Genomic DNA, 9,590 nt, shown 5'->3' on the forward strand with positions numbered 1-9,590 from the left:
TTGCCAAGCCTGGATTGAATTCTGGGAATTTTGTCACTGATACTGATAATTCATTTCATTGACCAAAGATCTATTTAGAACATAAACCAGCTCAATGCCCTCCCTGGTTTTTTCCCCACTATGCTGAAAACTCAGACTCCTTAGCAAACCCTACAGACTCCACACTCAGCATCCTGGATCCCTGATCTGTTCACCTCTTACCCTTCCACTCACGGTCCACACTCTTGTGGTGTCCCTCCAACACTGAATGGGGTCCAGCCCCTTACCTTTGTCCTGTATATGTGCTCTGCCTGGGAGTTTTTTTCCTCCAGACACCTTCTTTGTGATTCGGGTCTAAATGTAAACCTGTCTTCCCTGTAAAGTTATCCAGGACTCTTTACCAAATGTTGTTCCCTACCTCCCCATCACTTTATTACATGTGCTGGTTTCTGTTTTCATAGCTCCCTCATCTATCTTGTTTGATTATTTAGTCACCATTGTTTTTCCCCATTAGCATAAGCTTCCCAGGACCAGGGTCTGGTCTGTCTGTTCCAATGTTGGGAGGCACCTAGAATACAATAATGCCTACAATACAATAGTGTACCCCAAAAATGCATATTGAGAAATGAAGGAGCAGAATGATTATTCTGAAAGCTGAAAAGGAGTAGCCACCAGCAGGATTAAAGTGGGTACACAGCAGGGAGTTCAGTCACTGGGTGATTCAGATTCCTTCCAGAAGGTTTGAGATGTGGGTTTCAGATTTCATCCATGACCAGGAGACCACCAGAGGCTGAAATGGACTTAATCCACAGCTTAGGACTCTTTATCACTGGACTTATTACTAGGACTCAATTATTAACTTACAACTTAGGACTCTATTCCTAAAATTCACACTAAGCTTCAGGCTACACCAGTGAACCTATTTGTACAGCATCATGACATATTCAATGAGTTACAGCAACACCGAAGAACCAGGGGTGGAGCCTTCCCTTAAAACCTTCTCAATGGCATCGGCATCCCCAGTGCCACACCTTCCCGACATTGTCCAATAGGGTGTTTGCGATATCATCTTACTGTGGTTCCTGCCCCTGCCAACTGCACACCAGTCACTCAGACAAGCCCAGAACATTCTCTGTGTGCTCGACTTCCACAGCTTTCTTACTCCCCTCCCTATGTTAGGCATGTTCTCCGCACACCTCCCACTTGCCTAAGGCCTGTGTATCCATAAACTAACTCAAGGATTCTTAACCCTACCAGGTACCCCAGAGCCAGCAGTAGTTTCTTTCTGGATATACTGTCATAGTTTCTTTCTACTTTATTGGCTATCTATTGCTCCACCCCAAAACTTAAACCACTTAAAAGAAACACTATTTTATTTTCTCTCGGTATTCTGTGCATCAGGAATTTGAAAAGGACTCAGCTTGGAAGGTCTTTCTGCCCCACATAATAGGAACTGAAGCCCTTAAGTGGAATGTGTCCGCTAAAAGAGAAAGTGAGCTCCAAACTGCCCACTCCATGTTTGACACTACAGTAGAGGTCTGGGCTCGGTGGGTCGGTGGGGCTGTCACCTAGATATCTGTCCTTGGCCTCTGGTGTGAGTAGGTAGATTCACACTTCTGTTGTGGTCACTCAGAGGTCCCAGAGGAATTCTAAAAACAAGAAGCAGAAGCCTCTTGGGCCGCATCCTGAACATAGAAATGTTCATTAATGTGATGGTTTCCCAGATGGCCTCCAGCCCCAGCAGTCACCCACCTTAACTGTCTCCAAGTCTGTGTACTCTAAGCAATTAATCCTTTCTTTACTTGGAAAGTAAAGGACTTCTAGTAATTGCTGATAAATTATAATGGACTATTTTATAAGCTGTTTGTCTTAGGGCTAAGAGCTATGAATCAACCTGCAAAACAGGATTGTAAATGAACACACATTTTACTATGCTGACAAAAAAAATAACGAAACATTAAAAACAAGCTTCTTTATATGTTTAATTGATTTAATTTTCCTTCTTCACATCATGTTCCTCAATCCTGCTAAATAGTGACTGTGCTGGATAGTGTTAGTGTCAAGTTGACACACCTGGGTTGAGGGATCCTCAAATGGGGAATTGCCTTCATTGGACTGGCCTGTGGCCATGTGCATGGCGTACCTTCTTGACTGTTGAGTGATGTGGGAGGGCCCAGCCCACTGTGGGTGGTGCCATCCCTGGGCAGGTGGGCTTGTGTTGCATAAGAAAGAAGGCTGAGCAGGGGCCTGGGGAGCAAGCCAGTAAGCAGCATTCCTCCATGGCCTGTGTTTCAGCTCCTGCCTCCAGGTTCCTGCCCTGAGTTCCTACCTTGGACTCCCTGATGAATTGTGACTTGGGAGGTATAAGATAAAATAAACCCTTTCCTCCTCCAGATAAAACTGGTCAGAGTGTTTTGTCACAGCAATGGAGAAACAAACTAGGACAGCAACTATGTAAGGAGTGGGGCAAAACTTGACAATTACTAGTGTTTCTACATGAAAATGACTCTTTTGGACAAATGTTCACTTACTTTAAATGTAAACTCTTTAAATAGATCTATGTCCCCTGGCTCTTTCTCTGCTTTTCAAGATGGCTTTGGTGAAGGGGAAAACTTGGAATACCATTTCTGATGCTGAGGGACAGGAATCTATGGGGTTGAAGAAGTGAGAGGCAGCAGCCCCAGGCACTGTCTTCTGCAGATCTGTCATGAGGTGCTGTGATGATCTCCTCTCAGGATTGGCATTTTGAGGATGATCCTACCTGTTTTTAGCATCCTCTGATGCTCATGGCTGGCCTTCACCCTTGACCTTCATGCCCTTGGAAGATGTGTCTTCCTTTCTTTCTTTCTTTCTTTCTTTCTTTCTTTCTTTCTTTCTTTCTTTCTTTCTTTCTTCCTTCCTTCCTTGGTCTTTTTGAGACAGAGTCTCCCTGTAGCCCCAGCTGGCCTGGCACTCACTATGTAGATCAGGCTGGCCTGCATCTCACAGAGATCCACCTGCCTCTGCCTCCCAAGTGCCCAGGCTAAAGGTGTCCACCACCACGTGTGACTGGCAGTTGTGCATGTCTGTTGCCAGATTGTCTGGTCCTTCCCTGAGTACCTCTATGACTTCCCACCAGCCTAGGCTTCAGAGCCTTGCCTCACATGCTAAGGCTCAGGAGAGCCAAGGGGGCTTCCCCTGAGCAACTCTTTCTTCTGCTTCTGTCTCCTAATGTTGCACTACTTTCTGACAGATGTCTCCTTGAGATTCTAAGTGCTTACAAGGTCATGGCTGAGGGAAGGGCCGTTCTCAAAAAACACAACTGCAAAACACAGAGTTTTCATGAGGGCAGAAGCACACAGTATCAGCACTGGGTTCACAGATTCTCCCCAGAGGCAGAAACCAACAACCCATTCATGTGTTTGACACTAGCTTTTCCCTGGCCTTTAATTTTTTCCAGAATTCTTCAAACCGTGAAGAGGTCAGATTTCTCCCTGTCTTTCCTGAGTGACCAAGATTTCCTTTTCAGTGTAGTTTAAGTGGCTTTTTTGTCCTAACAGTTTATAGAACTTCTAGGAGCCAGTCCAACAGCTCTGACTTCTGATGATATATTAATGGGAGCTCAAGGAATTTAGGAATTCATTTTATCTACCAAAGCCTGGCTTGGAAAATTATTAATTCATTAGTGATTCAAAAATCCTATTAGCTAGTCAAAGATGAGAAATAACCCTACTGCTATGATTGGTTTCCATCCTTTCCTGAAGATTCTAAATCCATTGCCCCAGGGTGACAATCATTTTGGGAGATATAATATTTCAGGAACTTTATTTTAAATGATTCTCCTCATATGCATGTATGGTGCAAATGGATTTAACACTTTTACAAACAGTGGCATTACTGGAATCTCAGGGGGTTAAGAAATAGACAAAATCTTATTTTCTTATTCTTATACAGGATTTAACATTTTCCCAGGTTCGTTTCCCAAAAACTTGGGGTTTTGACACTTCTAAAGAAAGGATTTGTCCCTATGAGCTCTCTTATGATACTAATGCATGCTTTTGAGTCCACTGCCCTGTGGATTTACAGGTGAACAACTGAACAAAATCTCATATTCAGCCTTCAGGACAGCACAGTTAGAGGAAAGCCTGCTACATTCTGCTCCTAGCTGGGGATGGAGTAGCTGTTTGACTTAGATGCCATGCTGCCCTTCTGGACTTCTGTTTCCTCATTGGAAGTGAGAATGGATAGCCTCAACAGGCCTCCTGTTGGTTGACTTGCATGGAGTGATTGCTTTTGCACTTAACTCTTGCAGTACCCACCTTAACTAGCCAGAACCTATCATCCCCTCAAACTCAAATTCCAGACCACCTTTTGGAAATGTTAACAATCCTCCTCCTTCAACCCAACCTTGTCTTCTCCAGACTTGGTTGGCTGATTTTCCTCATTATCCATAGTTCTCTGCTTGCAACCTACTTGGTTAGCTCACCATCCTCTCCTTTCCCCCTGTCCTCTGCAAGTGGCCTATTGTACACTCATCATACAGTATAAGAATGACCTGCTTAGAAGGCATTCTAGTTTGCCTTCAATTGCTGTTACAAAGCACTCTCACCAATACCAACTTGGGGAAGAAAGGGTTTATTTGGCTTACATCTCCCAGGTCACAGTTCATCACTGAGGGAGCCTTCCTAACTCAGGGCAGGAACCTGGAGGCAGGAGCTGGAGGACAGGCCTGGAGGAATGCTGCTTACTGTCTTGGTTCCCTGGCCTGTGCTCAACCTGTTTTCTTATACAATATAGAACCACCTGCCCAGGGGTGGCACTGCCCACAGTGGGCTGGCCCCTCACACATCACTCAACAATCAAGAAAATGCCTACCAGACATGGCCACAGTCCAGCTCAATGGAGGAAATTCCCCATTTGAGGCTCCCTCTACCCAGGTATGTCAAGCTGACAACTAAATCTATCCAGCACAAAAGACACTGATTCTTTTTCTTTTAATTATTTATTTTTATTTTATGTGTATGTGTATTTTGCCTGCATGTATGTAAATGCACCACATGTATGCAGTGCCCACAGAGGTCAGAAGAGAGTGTCAGATCCCCTGGAACTGGAGTTAGGAATAATTGTTACCCACCATGTGGGTGCTAGGAACTGAAACTGGGTCCTCTGGAAGGGCAGTCAGTGCTCTTAACCACTGAGTCATCTCTCCATTCCCGGGGATGGTTCTTTTTACAACTCTCTATTATCAAAACCTAGCACCATTTTAGGTGAGAGTGGAACTCTCAATGTACATTTGATGAATTAGGTGCTCTGCAAAAATCTGTGCTAGTGATTTCCATGCCCACTTGTAATCTCTGAGAGGATCCCAAGTTCACATGGAGGCCCCAGGTAAGTAGCCCATCATTCTGAGAGCAGGTAAATATTTAAAATGTCATTCAAAGACTCATTCTTAGGACATCAAACCATTTGGGGCCTGAAAAAAATGGAAGACCATTATTTTTTTCATAGTTCTTGTGGAAAAGAAAAAGTTGGCTCATAGTCTAATAAAATGTAATGATGGGCTTTCATCTCAGCACTCAAGGGTAGGGAAGGAAATGTGCATGTACATTTCTGGAAATTCATTCTGGTAGGTGTCAGGCTTCCTTTTTCTGGGCTTAATGATGAATGTAACAGTTTTACATTCAATATAATTAAAACCTAGGCAGCTTCCTCAACTCTAATGATCTTTTTGAAAATCCAGCTGGCAATTCCCTCATTACTTTTTTGTACCATTTACATCATCTAGATACACGAGTACTAACTCGTGGATCCTTAGACTAACTCTGTTCCTTAAGACCTTTAAGTCAAGATGTCTTGAAGACCTCAAGAGCTGGGACATCAGCTCCAACATGCAGAGCATAGACTCATTGCCCATCTGGTTGGTGCAGTTCATGCTGCACTCTGATCCACAGGTATGTTGAGACTGCAGCCTGGCCTTAGGGTCAACCTCACCAGCATGTCCAAAATACTAAAATGTGTTGGCAATAAAGACACCATTCCACCAAGGGCTGTAGATGATGCAGATACCCTGGCCCTAGTATTTGAACCACCAAATCAAGAGAAAGTTTCAGATTATGAAATAAAGTTGATAAATTTAGATATTAAGCAACTTGGGATTCAGAAGAGGAGTATAACTATGTAGTAAAGGTGCCTTCTGGTGAATTTTCCCATATATGCTGAGACCTTAGTCACACAGGAGACGCTGTTGTCATACACTGTGCAAAAGATGGGGTGAAGTTTTCTACAAGTAGAGAACTTGGATATGGAAACACTACATTGTCACAAACAAGTACTGTTGATAAAGAGGAAGAAGTTGTTACCGTAGAGATGAATGAGCCAGTTGAGCTAACTTTTGCACTGAGGCACCTGAATTCTTTTACAAAAACCATTCCACTGTCTCCTGCAGTAACACTCAGTATGTCAACAGATGTTCCCCTTGTTGTAGAGTATAAAATTGCTGACATGGGACATTTAAAGTACTATTTGACTCCCAAGATTGAAGATGAAGAAAATCTTAGGCCTTGATAAAATCTGAGAAAACTTAGCCTTTGAGAACTGCTTTTCAGATGCTAACATGTCATGTTCTGAAATCTTTTCTATCACCAAATTTGCACCTGAGTACATATGTAGATATTTTCTGTAAATAACCTATTTTCTCTCTCCATCCTGTACAAATTGCTTAAAGAATGAAATTCAAAGTCAAAACTGATCTTGTTAGCATTTATATTTCAGCCTTAGAAATACTTACTGTGGCTCGCCTCCCTCTGCTTCCCTGGGCCTGCATGACTGGCAGTCCTCTCTCCAACCCACAGGCCTCTCTCTCCAGGGTAAGTCGATGGCACCCTCCATGCCTTGACTCCCCCAGCCTCATTCACCCTTCCATTTACCCCACCCGTCTCTCCTCCTACCCTGGGTTCTGTCCCATTCCTTGTCTTGGTGCCCCAGCTACCAGGGGACCACCACTGCTTCCTGATCCTTTGCATCCAGACCAACCCAGTTCCTTCTGGGGTCCCCAGGAGCACTACCTCTCTCCTGGGAGCCCTCAGGGCCTGGTCCTGCCCTTACCTCCCTCTGCTTCCCTGGGCTGCACAACCAGCCAGCCTCTTTCCTGGACACCGGGGCTGACCTTTCCGCTTCCTGATCCTTTGCATCCAGACCAACACAGTTCCTCAGTGCAGTCCCCAGGAGTCCTCGGGGCCTCTTCCCATCCCCATCTCCCTTTGAATCTCTGGGTGGCACGGCCACCAGGTGCCCTAGATCAGCATCTTTCCTGGGCCCTGCTCCAAGGCCAGCCCAAGCCCCAAATTCCTGAGGCCAAAATCTTTCCTGGAGGGATCCAGACCTTAGAAGAAAGCCTGAAAGAATCTGATCCTCATCTGACTTGGGCCTATGTGGGAACTCCTGAAGACAAAAGCAATCTGGTCATGCCAACATAAAATCAAAAGAGAGAACCAGAAGCTTAGAGAAACCAGGTTTTCATGCCCAAAAAGTAAACCACAAAGACACATAAAGTTCACAAAAAGAAGCAGACCTAAACTTGAAGGCTTGAGCCTCACACAAGAATCAGAAACTACAATAGAAATTCACATGTGAAAATCACAGAGAAAACATAACATGAAAAACCAAAATAACATATCCCCACCAAATACCAATAGTCCTCTAGAGGAGTACAATGAGAACCCTCTGGAGACAATGCAGGACATGGATCTCAAAAGAACAATGATGAATATGATAAAAGAATTCAGTGAATTTAAAGAACACACAAAGAAATCAAAGAACTGAAGGAAAATAGGGATAAACTTCTGAATGAATTCAGAAAAGAGCTAGAAATATTGAAGAATACTCAGGCTGAAAGGAAGAAGGAAGTGAAACACTCAGTACGCCAATTAGAAATGACAGGAGAAAGACTCATCAACAGGATGAATGAAATGGAAAACAGAGTATCAAGACTGGAAGATAAAGTGGACGAACTAGACCACTCAAGCAAAGATTATGAAAAATTTAAGAAATCACAAGAATGGAATATGCAGGAATTGTGTGGCACCATCAAAAGACCAAACTTATGAATCATAGGCATACAGGAAGGAGAAGAATCCCAAGATAATGGCATGGACCAGATCTTCAAAAGAATCATGGAAGAAAATTTCCCAAAATTAAAAAAAGATATGCCATAAAAATACAAGAAGCATATAGAACACCAAACATACAGGACCACAAAAGAAACTCTCCACGGCACATCATAGTAAAAACACTAAATGTACAAAACAAAGAGAAAATACTGAAGGCTGCAAAAGAGAAACAACAAGTCACATATAAAGGAAAATCCATTAGGATTACAGCTGACTTTTCAGTGAAAACTATGAAAGCCAGAAGAGCCTGGACCAAAGTATTACCAGTGTTAAATGACCACAGATGCCAACCCAGATTACTATACCCAGCCAAAATGTCTATTATAGTTGAAGGGGAAAGGAAAATCTTCTATGACATGAATAGGCTGAAGGAACTCATGTCCACAAAACCAGCCCTTCACAGAGCTCTGGAAGCAATACAAAGAGCTGAAGAAAGGAATGACTATACCCAAGGGGTTGCAGGAAGAAATTCAATGAAGGTATAACTGTGGAAAAGTACAGCTATATCAAGAATGTAAACAGAAAAAAAAATGACAGGATTCAATATTCATCTTTCATTAATAACTTTAAACATTAATGGACTGAACTCCCCAGTCAAAAGACACAGACTATATGAATGGATTAAGAAACAGAACCCATCTTTTTGTTGTTGGCAAGAAACTCATCTCACTTTCAAGGACAGGCACTACCTTAAGGTGAAAGGATGGAAAAATAATATTCCAAACAAAATGATACTAAGAAAAAGCAGGCATAGCAATCCTAATATCTGACAAAATGGACTTTAAACTAAAACTAATCAGGAGAGATAAAGAGGGCAACTTCATTCTGATCAAAAAAGCAATAAATCAAGAAGATATTACAATTATGAACATGTATTCACCAAACTCTGGTGCACACAACTTCATAAAAACAATACTACACGACTTTAAGACCCAGATTAATCCCAACTCATTAATAGTAGGGGACTTCAATACCTCACTGTCTCCATTATATAGGTCAAGAGGGCAGAGAGTTAACAGAGAGACATCTGAATTAAACAATACCATATATCAAATGGACGGACAATACAACACAACAAAACCTCTGGGACACACTGAAAGCTGTCCTTAGAGGGAAGCTTATAGCTCTAAGTGCCTACATCAAAAAATCAGAAAGAACACAAATAAATGAGTTAACATTGCAACTCAAGACACCTGAAAAGCAACAATAAATAAAACCCAAACCCAGCAGACAAGAAGAAATAACAAAAATCAGGGCAGAAATTAATGAAATCAAAACAAAGAAAACAATACAAGGAATCAATGAATCCAAGAGCCAATTCTTTGAAAAGACAAATAAGACTGACAGACCGCTAGCCCCGTTAACCAAAAGAAAGAAAGAGTACCTCCAAATAAACAAAATCAGAGATGAAAGGGGAAACATCACAACAGACACCAGAAAGATACAGAACATTATAAGGGAATA

At 42.5% G+C, this 9,590-nt stretch overlaps 1 pseudogene; it reads left to right on the forward strand.

Annotated features, from left to right (window-relative positions):
- The first annotated feature begins 2,569 nt into the window (after positions 1-2,569).
- On the forward strand, positions 2,570-6,522 carry LOC103741003 (annotated as a pseudogene).
- Positions 6,523-9,590: the final 3,068 nt, after the last annotated feature.

This window comes from Nannospalax galili, unplaced genomic scaffold (genome assembly GCF_000622305.1).
Source record: "Nannospalax galili isolate Female #2095 unplaced genomic scaffold, S.galili_v1.0 scaffold241, whole genome shotgun sequence".
Classification (NCBI taxonomy): Eukaryota; Metazoa; Chordata; class Mammalia; order Rodentia; family Spalacidae; genus Nannospalax; species Nannospalax galili.